Here is a 12873-nt window from a genome sequence, read left to right on the forward strand (position 1 = left end):
AAACCCTTGACTAATCAAGAGTGAAGGACCTCTTTTCTTACAGGTACCCGAGCCACAAGGCACCCCAAAAGTAGGGCTGACCCACTCCACTGGCCAACACCTTTGGACCTATGAAGACCAGCGCAGCTGCCAAAGTTCCAGTCAATAGAGCGCCATGTTTTCCCATACAACCATGATAAAGTTGTAGATCTTTGTCCAAAGTTAACTTCTATAGCCACATGATTGCATAATTATGTTAGAGTGTGATAAAAAAATATATTTGCTGACTTTTTGAGAGCGGTCTGCCTGAGAGCAATAAAGCCCCCACAGAAATGCCATGAAGTTATTGAATAGAGCCCAGTACTATCTGTCAAACCATAAATAGATTGCATCTTCCTCACAAACATTTAATTTGGAAGTGATTGTGAATGGTAACACCACAATCTAATAACGGTTTGAAGGGTTTCAGTGGGGGGGGGCTAACAAGATTGGGGGGAGGGTTACCGATAATTGAAAGTTTGAAGGAATCAGTATAATGTTCCTGAACTCTGTAAACACATAAGATGATGTCTTCCAATCTCTATTTAATGAGCTTGTGGTGACCAGGGTTTCTTAGAGGCCCAATGCAGCTGTTTTTATATCTATTAAAATGTGCAAAAACAGCTTTTTTTGCATCAAAGAAAAAGTATTTCTCAAGCTATAATTTTGCTAGGACTGTCTGGGAGTGGGGAGGGGGGGAGGGGAACTAGCTGGTACTGACAGAGAGATTTGGAACTCTTTATTATTAACCAATTTACCGCATGGTGATGTCACTATGGAAAGCTGAAACTCCAACCCATGCAAACCTGCTGATTAGAGGGTCATCTGTAGATTGTGTTTTGAAAGTAATCCTGTAGCAACAGGAAATGTGAATTATTATGTGGATTATAATTAATTTACATTTTTGTAGGGGTTGATAAATTTCTTGTTAGGGCAGCAGGTAGCCTAGTGGTTAGAGCATTGGGCCAGTAACCAAAAGGTTGTTGGATCGAATCGCTGAGCTGACAAGGTAAAAAGCTGTCGTTCTACCCCTGAACAAGGCAGTTAACCCACTGTTCCCCGGTAGGCCATCATTGTAAATAAGAATTTGTTCTTAACGGACTTGCCTAGTTAAATAAAGGTTAAAAATGTTTAAAAAATAAAGTGGAAATTGCAAAACTTTAGAAGCCTTTTAAAACTCAAATACATTACAAGTTTGTGTTTCAAAATTCTCAGCAACATAAGAGTGATCAAGTTAAGATCCTACATCCAGTGCTGTGGAGTAACGGATTACAATAAACTGTAACTGTAATCCGTTATATTACCAGCAAACATATTGTCATCAGATTACAGATACTGTACTTTTGAAAAACTAGATGATTACTTCTAGGATTACTTTTACATTCAGAAAGGATGTTTTCTCAATGACGTTCAAATCAGCATTGTAAGTTTGTTCTGCCTGAGTAAGTCTGATCACTAGTCAGAGAGCACCACTATGATGACACCAAATCCGTTTGATGGATCGTGGGAAAAGAGCAGGAATAGGCTTTTGTAGGTTATAGTCTATGCTATGTCTTCCAATGGTGTGACTGCTGTCGGCATCAAAAGATTATACAACTTCAATAAACGCTTGGGGGTAAGGACGACAGCAGTGATGTAGCCTACGGGCAATACAGGTATCACTCATTGTTGATATCTATGCTACACAGCATATTGATGTGAATCACACTGTTGGTCTCTCATTTAGCTATTTGCACCTTACAGATTGTGGTTGTTGTGGTTGGCTGTTCACAAATGTATGTGTATTTTAACCCAATATTGGTTGAATTTAAGAAGTTTAAACTGCCTATCAATCATTGTTTTTGTGACCAGGGGTGTACAATATTCATTACGGAAACCGTTTACTGTTTGAAAACCAAACGGAAGAAAACAGAGAAACAAGAGTTTCTATCAAACAAATTCAGATAGGTCTGTTCCCTGTTTTATTCCGTTTGCTTCTGTTTATCAAACTTTTTGCAATAGAATCGGCACAATGAATATGCCCCAGTGTACAGCCAATTAAAAATGCACTCCTCCCTTCTAAACTCCCCATGGTATTGTGGTCCATACTGTCAAAAACCAGTTTAATTTAAGACTACGAGTAGGGCTTTTATTGCTCAATCTACTTTGTGCTGATTCAAAAAAATAATTTATTGGCCAAAACGGACACATGCTAAAACTCGTGCACTTTTGATAGACTTAAACAGCTGTAAATTATTGAGATATTAAAGTGTCACCAACAAAAACATAGACAATAGGCCTTTTCACATGCAAATAGTAGTTTTCGGTAGTACTCAAAGCATCAAATTCTCTGAGAAGCATTTATTTTTCATCTCCAAACAATGAGCCCAATCAGTCCTTGACAACAAAATCATAAACAACAGATCAGGCTAATTAGTCCTTTGTTTTGGGGTTATGCGCAGGTAAAACTATTTGGCTAATCTATATTTACAAGTTCTGTTTTTTGTGTAAATATTTAGCCTAATCATATTATTATCTGTAGTAGCAAGCAATGGATTAGAAGAAGCATACATAACCAGCCCATAAAGTAAAATGCAACATCCATGAATGGTCAGCTATGTAAATTATAACATTAATTTATCCTGCAATAGATGTTGTTCAATTGGTAATATTCATTTTTGTCTTCTTCTCTTAAGCAGGTTGACATTTATTGGGATGAGTCGTGTCCTTGAGTCAAACAGCGATTTACGCCAGATGGGCCAGCTGCAAAGTCAAAATTGGCTATTGTAAAAATGTATGAAAACAAACATTTGTTTTTTGGTCTTAATTTAAGGTTAAGTTTAGGAATTAAGGTTCGCAGTGTGGTTAAGGTTAGGGTTAGGTTTAAAATCAGATGTTATTACTTTGTGGCTGTGCCAGTTACTAACCTGTGCCTTTTAAGGAACATTACATTACTAGTAACTGTAACAGATTATATTTAGAAAGTAACCTACCCAACCCTGCATCTATCTGTAGAGTAACCTATCTGGTGCCGACAGAGATGGTCACCTCGCTTCGCGTTCTCAGGAAACTATGCAGTATTTTGTTTTTTTATGTATTATCTCTTACATTGTTACCCCAGGAAATCTTAAATTGGATTACATACAGCCGGGAGGAACTATTGGATATAAGAGCAACGTCAACTTACCAACACTACGACCAGGAATACGACTTTCCCGAAGCAGATCCTCTGTTTGGTCCACCACCCAGGACAATGGATCAAATCCCAGCTGGCGACCCAAAACAACAGCGCCGCAGGAGGGGCAGAAGAAGCGGTCTTCTGGTCAGGCTCCGTAGACAGGCACATCATGCACCGTTCCCAAGTTTACTACTCACCAACATCCAGTCTCTTAACAACAACATTTTACATTTTAGTCATTTAGCAGACGCTCTTATCCAGAGCGACTTACAGTAGTGAATGCATACATTTCATACATTTTTTTTTCTTCTCCATACTAGTCCCCCGTGGGAATCGAACCCACAACCCTAGCGTTGCAAACACCATGCTCTACCAACTGAGCCACACGGGACCTACAAGGCAGATGAAATCCAAGCAAGGGTTGCCTTCCAGAGAGACATCAGAGATTGTAACGTTCTTTGTTTCACGGAAACGTGGCTAACTCGAGACAAGCTATCGGAGTCGGATCAGCCACCTGGTTTCTTCACGCATCACGCCGACAGAAACAAACATATCTCTGGTAAGAAGAAGGGCTGGGGGGTATACCTTATGATTAACGAGACGTGGTGTAATCATAACAACATACAGAAACTCAAGTCCTTTTGCTCACCTGATCTAGAATTCCTTACAATCAAATGTCGAACACACTATCTACCAAGAGAATTCTCTTCAATTATATTCACAGCCGTATATATCCCCCCCAAGGAGACACATCGATGGCCCTGAATGAACTTCATTGGACTCTATGTAAACTGGAAAACACATATCCTGAGGCTGCATTCATTATAGCTGGGGATTTTAACAAGGCTAATCTGAAAACAAGACTTCCTAAATTTTATCAGCATATCGAATGGTCCAAAAAATCCTGGACCATTGTTACTCTAACTTCCGCGACGCATACAAAGCCCTGCCCCACCCTCCTTTCGGAAAATCTGACCACGACTCCATTTTGTTGCTCCCAGCCTATAGACAGAAACTAAAACAGGAAATACCTGTGCTCAGGCTGGTCCGACCAATCTGATTCCACGCCTCAAGATTGCTTCGATCACGTGGACTGGGATATGTTCCACATAGCGTCGGACAATAACGTTGATGAATACGCTGATTCGGTGAGCGAGTTTATTAGCAAGCGCATCGGTGATGTTGTACCCACAGCAACTATTAAAACCTTCCCCAACCAGAAACCGTGGATTGATGGCAGCATTCGTGCAAAACTGAAAGCGCGAACCACTGCTTTTAATCAGGGCAAGGCGACCAGAAACATAACCGAATACAAACAGTGTAGCTATTCCCTCCGCAAGGCAATCAAACAAGCTAAGCGTCAGTATAGAGACAAAGTAGAGTCACAATTCAACGGCTCAGACACGAAAGGTATGTGGCAGGGTCTACAGTCAATCATGGACTACAAAAAGAAAACCAGCCACGTCGCGGACCACGATGTCCTACTCCCAGACAAACTAAACAACTTCTTTGCTCGCTTTGAGGACAGTTAACACATTTAAATGCTTTACTCACGTTGGCTGCGGTGAAGGAGAGCCCGCAGGTTTTGGTAGCGGGTTTCCAACGACACGGCCCACTACCAAAACCTGCGGGCTCTACTTCACCGCAGCCAACGTGAGTAAAGCATTTAAATGTGTTAACCCTCGCAAGGCTGCCGGCCCAGACGGCATCCCTAGCTGCGTCCTCAGAGCATTCGCAGACCAGCTGGCTGGTGTGTTTTTGGACATATTCAATCAATCCTTATCCCAGTTTGCTGTTCCCACATGCTTCAAGAGGGCCACCATTGTTACAGTTCCCAAAAAAGCTAAGGTAACTGAGCTAAATGACTATTGCCCCGTAGCACTCATAAAGTTCTTTGAGAGACTAGTCAAGGATCATATCACCTCCACCCTACCTGACACCCTAGACCCACTCCAATTTGCTTACCGCCCCAATAGGTCCACAGACGATGCAATCGCAATCACACTGCACACTGCCCTAACCCATCTGGACAAGAGGAATACCTATGTAAGAATGTTGTTCATCGACTACAGCTCAGAATGTAACAGCATAGTACCCTCCAAACTCATCATTAAGCTCGAGACCCTGGGTCTTGACCCTGCCCTGTGCAACTGGGTCCTGAACTTCCTGACGGGCCGCCCCCAGGTGGTGAGGGTAGGAAACAACATCTCCACCCCACTGATCCTCAACACTGGGGCCCCACAAGGGGGCGTTCTCAGCCCTCTCCCGTACTCCCTGTTTACCCATGACTGCGTGTCCATGCACGTCTCCAACTCAATCATGAAGTTTGCAGACAACACTAGGCTTGATTACCAATAACGACGAGGTGAGGGCCCTCGGAGTGTGGTGTCAGGAAAATAACCTCACACTCAACGTCAACAAAACAAAGGAGATGATCGTGGACTTCAGGAAACAGCAGAGGGAGCATCCCCCTATCCACAACGACGGGACAGTAGTGGAGAAGGTGGAAAGTTTTAAGTTCCTCGGCGTACACATCACGGACAAACTGAAATGGTCCACACACACAGACAGCGTGGTGAAGAAGGCGCAACAGCACTTCTTCAACCTCAGGAGGCTGAAGAAATTCGGCTTGTCACCAAAATCACTCACAAACTTTTATAGATGCACAATCGAGAGCATCCTGTCGGGCTGTATCACCGCCTGGTACGGCAACTGCTCCACCCACAACCGTAAGGCTCTCCAGAGGGTAGTGAGGCCTGCACAATGCATCACCGGGGGCAAACTTCCTGCCCTCCAGGACACCTGGAAGACCAAAAAGATCATCAAGGACAACAACCACCCGAGCCACTGCCTGTTCACCCCGCTCTCATCCAGAAGGCGAAGTCAGTACAGGTGCATCAAAGCTGGGACCGAGAGACTGAAAAACAGCTTCTATCTCAAGGCCATCAGACTGTTTAACAGCCATCACTAACATTGAGTGGCTGCTGCCAACATACTGACTGAATCACTAGCCACTTTAATAATAAAAAATTGGATGTAATAAATGTATCACTAGTCACTTTAAACTATGCCACTTTACATAATGTTTACATACCCTACACTACTCATCTCATGTGTATATACTGTACTCTATACCATCTACTGCATCTTGCCTATGCCGTTCAGCCATCGCTCATCCATATATATTTTTGTCTATATATTCTTATTCATTCCTTTACACTTGTGCGTGTATAAGGTAGTTGTTGTGAAATTGTTAGATTAATGGTCGGAACTAGAAGCACAAGCATTTCGCTACACTCGCATTAACATCTGCTAACCATTTGTATGTGACAAATAAAATTTGATTTGATTTAGATGTATTTCAACAAACTACATATTATTTGACATTAAAACATACTGTACCTAAGACAAACAGCTGAAAATGACATGTAGCCCAAATCATGGAAACATTTAATACCTCAAACAATTGTTTTCTGATTAGCGTCGACGTTGGCCTCCAAATAAACAAAAGTTGTCCAGATGTGAGCTCTTCTCGTGTTTATTCATGTCTTGTCGATGTTGGTCAAAGGAATGGTTTGATCAACTGAACATTATTTACACCACTGATTTCCCAACATTTCAAACTTTAGTTATGTAACTGTTAGATCAAACCCATTCCGTGTCATTAACAACTGTTTTATACAGAAAACTTGCAGCTTTCAATTATCGTCAAATCCGTGAGAAACACACAAACACTCCACCAAAGTGATTCACATACATTTACGCACTAAGTTAATATGACAAGCAGTTTACCGAAGACAATGAACCTTAAACCTGAAAGAGTGATAAGAGTTTAAACATTCCTGTCAGCTAAGACCACTCCTGAACAGGGAGGTCATCACAGTTCCTGAAATTAAAGACATCATGAAGAGAAGGAGAACATTGACTTCAGGAATAGATACCATCTGAGAGCCATTACCCAGTGTTCTCTACCTCCTCAACAGGAAAGAAACACAAACATGAATACGCCTCAGAGACGCAAGTCGTTTATTGTTCTTAAACCTTGTCTAATCAATGTTTTAGAAACAGGAATGGTCCGGAACGGTTCTTTATAACTGAGAATGTGACTGCACCTAAGGGTCTAGAGCAGGGATCATCAACAAGATTCAGCTGCGGGACAATTTTTTCTGGAGCGGATGGTCAGGGGACACCCAAGGGCCGGCTGTTGGGGGGAACCCTGGGATAGAGGGAAGCTGAGTGGGGTGAAAGGTAAGGGGTGCAAGGAGCTTCACAGACCATTGCACCTCAAGACACTAGTGTGTGCCTCTGGTTGGGGTAGGAGTTCAGTCTGGCTTCAGTCTCTGCATGCCATTCAGTCTGGCTTCAGTCTCTGCATGCCATTCAGTCTGGCTTCAGTCTCTGCATGCCATTCAGTATGGCTACAGTCTCTGCATGCCATTCAGTCTGGCTTCCGTGTCTGATTTCCTGTTTGAGCTGTAGCATTACCATTTATTGCCAAGATGGCACCCAGCCCACCTTGTGTCTGGGGGATAATCTACATCTCCATTCAAACTGCCTGCTGTAATGCTGGGAATGGATTACAATGAAACGGCATCTCGATTTCACTGATTATCTTAGCTACATCTACAAGCGATGCGCCGTGTATCATCTGCTGACATTGATTCGCCGGTTCATCAGCCAAACCACTAATATTGCTACCGTAAACGGTCTATGCAGCCAAACAAAGTTGCTTCAAGTTCAAACCTTGAAGGGAATTGTGGAGAAGTGGAAGGGGGGAGTATCGAGAACAAACCATAGATGCTGTCAGGAGGTCATTGAAAGGATCTGACTACAAATGAGTCTGTGGGTTCATGGTAATGTGAGGCCTTCATCAGAAGAGTACAGGCTCCAGACACAGATCCCAGTGGTATTAGAGAGACTGAAGAGAGGCCAGGAAGGCAGCGTCTAATACTCTGATCTTCATTGAGCCGTCTATACTGATGACATAAGGGAAAGACGCATCCCTGCACAACACCACATGTCTAATGTCAGATTCCTGTCCCGTCGTAGATCCGTCTTTTTATTGAAATATGGCCCAAAGGGCGAAGTTGCAAAGGTATCTTGTAATGTAAATGTTCCATTGTCATTTCCTGAATCAACTTGAATTGAATTTAAATTGAAGTTCATGTGGTTTATAGAGCGTAGTATAATACTTGATGCAACTTTTAGCAGACTGTATCCCTGCAACAGATGAGTAAAAAAACGACAAAGTATGTTAATTGATCAAGGCATGTGCCGACCGAAAGTCAGCAGGTGTTATCCCCTTATATCCCTAACACCCCCAAAACTAAGACTAGAAGACTACCCCCATTCATTCTCCAAGGACACACAGCCCTGGTGAAAGTTTTGCCCTCCTCCTCCTCCTCCACCCTCAAGGCAGTGGATTTAAAACCCAGAGGGCACAAGTGGTAAAACAATCAGCTATAAGTGAGAGGGAGTGGTGGTAGGGTAGGAGAGGGGGAAAAATGGGGAGGCGAGCGTGGTCTGTTCTGCTTAAACAAACGGGGGTTATTAGCACTTCCAGAGGGAGCGCGGAAGGGGGGCCGAAGTTTAGGAGTTTGTTCTCAGTGAGTGTGTCTGAAGCCATGGAACCCGGGGGCACACACAAACCATGGGGAGGGCACAAATGGTAAAGTGATCACAGGGCGACCAAAGGCCTCGTACCAAAGGCCAAATGGTAGAGTGATCACAGGGCTACCTAAGGCCTCGTAGAAAAGGGGTCAGGTGGCTTTTTCTATCTCTGACAAATGAGAATGGAGAAAGTGACGTGATGTACCGAAGAAGGGCTCTCTGTGATTGACAGACTCTGAAGAGGGGAGGGGGGAGGTTAGGGTTAATGCTATTCCATTAACTCCCTTACTGAGCACGTCTAAACAGAAGAACAATAAAAGGAGAGAACAGCCCGGTCTCTTTTTCTCTGAGGTAGGAGGATATAAAAAATATTGGACGTTTTATCTGACGGAGATAAACTGTCAGTTTTAATGGGCGGTGGTGTAAGAGCTCTGTCCAATGATCAACACAAGGGAGCCAATTAAAAAGCAGACTCTGGCAGCCGAATGCATTACTCTGACCCTTCTGTGAGGCTGGAAACACAACAGAAACCGTTGGGGTTATTGGTACAGAACTCAACCCCACCTCCATCATCCCATCAGATGGAGGGAGAGCGCACTATGACAAGGTCACTCTAAGGGAGGAAGTTTCACTGTATCCTCTTCTTGAGATAACACACTTCAAATGAGCCTACATTCCTCTCTTCCGTTCTGTCCATTTCCACTGTATAGATCAAAGCTTCAGACAGTGTTTACAGACTTTACTTGAGTTTGTCTTCTTTCTCCAGGTTTAGCTTAGTTTTTCTCCCACTAATTGGAGGGAAGACTCTGGGAGGAGATAGCTGGAACTAGAGGAGGTCAGAGATATCCTACTCTTTAATTTGATGCTTTAAAATGGATTCCAAAGCACAATCATGGTTTCCCTGGAGACAGAGAGGGGTACTGAAAGCTGCCAGGTGACCGTGATGAAGCAAGGAGGACTCTGCCAATTGAGAAGCGTTAAAAACACAAAGCATGCAGAAATAAAAAATAACACAAGACCAATGATTACTTGTTATACAATCAATCTCAAAATAAGAATAGACCAGGTTAACTAACAGACTGTGCATCCTGGAAAATATGTAACATGTAGGCCCTACTATATTTTATTGGGACATGTTACATGAGCATAGGCATTCATATAGTACTCATAGAACTTTTACAATTTCCTATTCTTTACAAAATATATCCCAGACAACTCAACGTGCTATATGGACGGACATCAATATCAATCTAAAAATCGCATCACATGTAACCGGCTTAGGTTGTAATGTTTCCACATAGTAGAAACATTGATGGACTTGGTGACAGAGATTGTGAGTGGTGCATGTCAGAGATGTTTGAGTGTATCCACCCGACCCTGCATCGTAATCACCAGAGAGCTGGGTGAGACCAGCTGGAAATAGCAGTCCTCAACGAGGCTTCGGAGTCTCCTCATTTTACACTCATATGACCGACATTTCCACCTGACTCACATTCAGTGTTTTAATATACTCACCGAAAACAAATAAAAGTTAAATGAGGCTTTGAGGGTCATAGCTGTAATTCCTTGTCTGTTTTTTTATCATAAGCTGCTGTAGTTAGTCATCCTTGTCTCCGAGGTGGGTTGAGTCGTTGCTCCTTTTCATCAAGCGTCGCCGTTTTCTAACGGAGAAAGCAGACGGTTCTTCTATCATCATCCCCTCCCCGGACTTCCAGCAGCATGCTACATCTGTCGAGCAGCCTGCCAAACATCCTCAAGACTGATTACATGTCACATCTGTACCATTCACAATAACTGTAATTCTTCAGTTTGAAGCAGCCTATCGAAAACACATGTCTGTCATTCACCCTTAGGAGACGGGGGAAACCAATGCCATAGTTGGAGAGAGTTATGGCTTGTTGCCGATTAACTAGGAGTTGTTGGCCCAAATGTGGCATTACTGAACATTAACGTAGATCTTAGGACATGTACTTAACACCCTTTTCAGACAGTCACAACCCTATGGGTTTCCCAGAGGGTGCCTACCGAAGAAGCTAAAAGTAGTATCCCAGATCACAGGTCAAGGGTCGGGGGTTCAAAGGGTCGCTGCCAGTCAACACATCAATTGGACACATTCTCTGCCCGACATCTTCCTTAAGGTGTTATGAGTTAGGGCCGCAGTCCTCAACAGTGGAAGTTCAAGCACAGTTCACACGTGGCCCATTGTCATTGGTAGAACATACTATATAACGGCAGAGTAAACATGTCAAGTTCATCAAAGAAGCCTCTCGCTCATCACTCGAAAACAAAAATCAGCTGAAGAAATCAAAGAAATATGGATGTTTAGTAAACACACTAGAGCATTGCTTTACTGTGGTCAAGTCGGACTCATAGACTTCGATAGACATCGCATCATTGTCTATGTCTCATTATGGCATCTGTGAGAGCATGGGCAGTGCCATTGAGGCCATCTCCATTTTGAAGTAGTACATTTTCTTCTTCTACTATATCTATGACTTGACAAACAAACTGAAAGGGTGCATACTGCACCTAGAGTGTGTTGTTTTAACAGGTATAAAGCCAAGATTTGCGATTTACTGCGACCTGCAGTTGTGGAATGTTTGCTCACAAGTATAATTAATTGGCTGATCCCTCCTGATGAACGGATGGAATCATGTGATCTTCCTTAACCAATAGGAAGTCCCATCCAGTTGACTACTTCCTGCTAAAACAGGCTTTTCGGCACTAGAGTCCTCCATCTATGTCTATGGTCGGACTTCAGTGGTCCAAACCTGAGGGACTAACCTTCCAATGCCAATGAAAGCACAGCCTTGTTGTTGGCCACAGCTTGTTGAATGAAGACATTTGGGAAGGTATTATTGCTCATAAGGATTAAGGCTAGTTGATCATAAAAATAAATAGTGTTTGGGTGTGGTGAGAACTTTCTTACTGCACACTATTCTGGGACTGGCATGAGCCTGTACGCAGACGGAGTCATCTTTCCAGTCGGGAGAATGTCAGTGCGGCTGCCTGGATTCCTTCCCCTGGTTCTGGGGGTTTGACCTTTGCTCTTTGCCCGAAAAATGCTCCAGTGTCAGGCCCAGCTCCAAGATGGCGCCCGAGGGAGTCGTGACCGGCAGATGAGGCGGAAGGAAAGGGGCTGGTTCTCATCAGTCACATTCACCTGTGGTGAAGGCCTTTTAGACAGGGATTCGTTACGCTGTCTGTCCCTCACCCTGTTAGTAAGGCTGGAAGACTCATTTGCACTTTTCAGTATTCAGACCCTTTTCCCATTACAACCTCTACGGTCCGTTTCAGAAAGTGTCCTTAGTCCTGACCACCTAGCCAGTTGTGTAGATCTGAAGGGTTGGATAGGTGTGAGGAATGTGGCAACAAATGCAGTATCAGAAGACAAGGTGAGGTTAACTATATTTCTAAAATATGATGAGTAAAGGGGTTGAGGGGAGTTTATGAACAAGGCCTTTCTCTTCCCTTCTTACTGCTTCTCTCCTTCACGGTCTCCCCAATCTTTTCATCGCTCACTACCTCTCCCCCTGCCTCTTCCTCTACCTCTCCTGCTCTCTCTATTTCTCCCCCACCTACTCTGTGTCGCTCTCTCTCTCTCTCTCACGGTGTAGTGCCTGAAATCTCTCCATCACTGAGAGGCACTGGCATCAGACAGCTTCTAGAGCAGGTGGTAATTAAACAACTCAAGCCTCTGGTAATTACCTCATGCCGGGCCTGATTACCCCATTCTCAGGGTAATTACTGCCTACGAGGGGGGTTACTGTATAAAGGCCCCTCCCTAAGAGGGAAGGGGGAGGTGGGGGACAGTGTGGGAGTTGTCTGAGGCAGTAATGGTGTCATTGGGTAAATGAGCAGGTACATTAGCACTGGGAGAGATAGTTGGTCTGACAGGATGAGATTATAGCTCTGCGCAGGAAATGACCCATTAGTGTCAATCTGCCCCGATAGGGGAGCAGGGGGAGCTGGGAAGGGGGGAGCGAGAAGGAGAGGTAGGATGGTGGAGTTAATGTCCCCTCATGTAGTCACAGGTTGACGTTTATTGGGATGAGTCTTCTCCTGGAGGCAGAACTGAGCGATTTCCG

The sequence above is a fragment of the Salmo salar genome, chromosome ssa07 (assembly GCF_905237065.1).
Source record: "Salmo salar chromosome ssa07, Ssal_v3.1, whole genome shotgun sequence".
Lineage (NCBI taxonomy): Eukaryota > Metazoa > Chordata > Actinopteri > Salmoniformes > Salmonidae > Salmo > Salmo salar.